Raw genomic sequence first — 681 nt, forward strand, 5'->3', positions numbered from 1 at the left:
GTAATTGTAGATGTAGCCCTAAATGCAGGGTCAATGTTTATTTAGTAGGAGTTTGATGGCTGGTCAAGCTATGGGATTTACATTTAGAGCAATAAGTGACACTGTCAAAACAATGCTGGCAATACTTCTGTTATATTTCAAGGACCAGGATGCTGTACCTACAAGCTGAATTATAACATCTTCACCAGAAAGCAGGTGTAAGTAAGGCCAGAACATGGAAGCACAGAAAGTTACGGTGACGGTTCCATCTCATTTGGATCAAGCAGAGAGAAGAGGGAACCCCAAGGGTTTCCAAATGCGGGTGCAACATTGTCCACTTGGCCGCCTTCTCAAATATCAGTGCAGAGCATTGGGCTCCTGCCTGGGCACTCACGGGGCTGGGGGCCGGAGAGCACCAGGCCGCTGTAACCCGGGAGGCTGCGGAGGCTCAGAGCCTCCCAGGAACAAGCGGATCACCGATCAAAGGATGAGAACACCGATCAACCCGATCGGAGATCGCCGTCCCTACTCCCTTTTTAGTGGGTAGAGAAGCACAGTCCTCGCATCGTTGGCTCACTTTGGCTGCGCTCTAACTCGCGTCCCGGAGGATAGAGAGCATGCGCGAGGGGTAACCGTGCCAACGCCCCCCCCACGACCCACAGCCGACAATGGGGCGGGGTCTGCAACTGCGCACGCGCGCAG

This window comes from Rhinolophus sinicus, chromosome 14, assembly GCF_057876585.1.
Source record: "Rhinolophus sinicus isolate RSI-liver-muscle chromosome 14, RSI-T2T, whole genome shotgun sequence".
Lineage (NCBI taxonomy): Eukaryota > Metazoa > Chordata > Mammalia > Chiroptera > Rhinolophidae > Rhinolophus > Rhinolophus sinicus.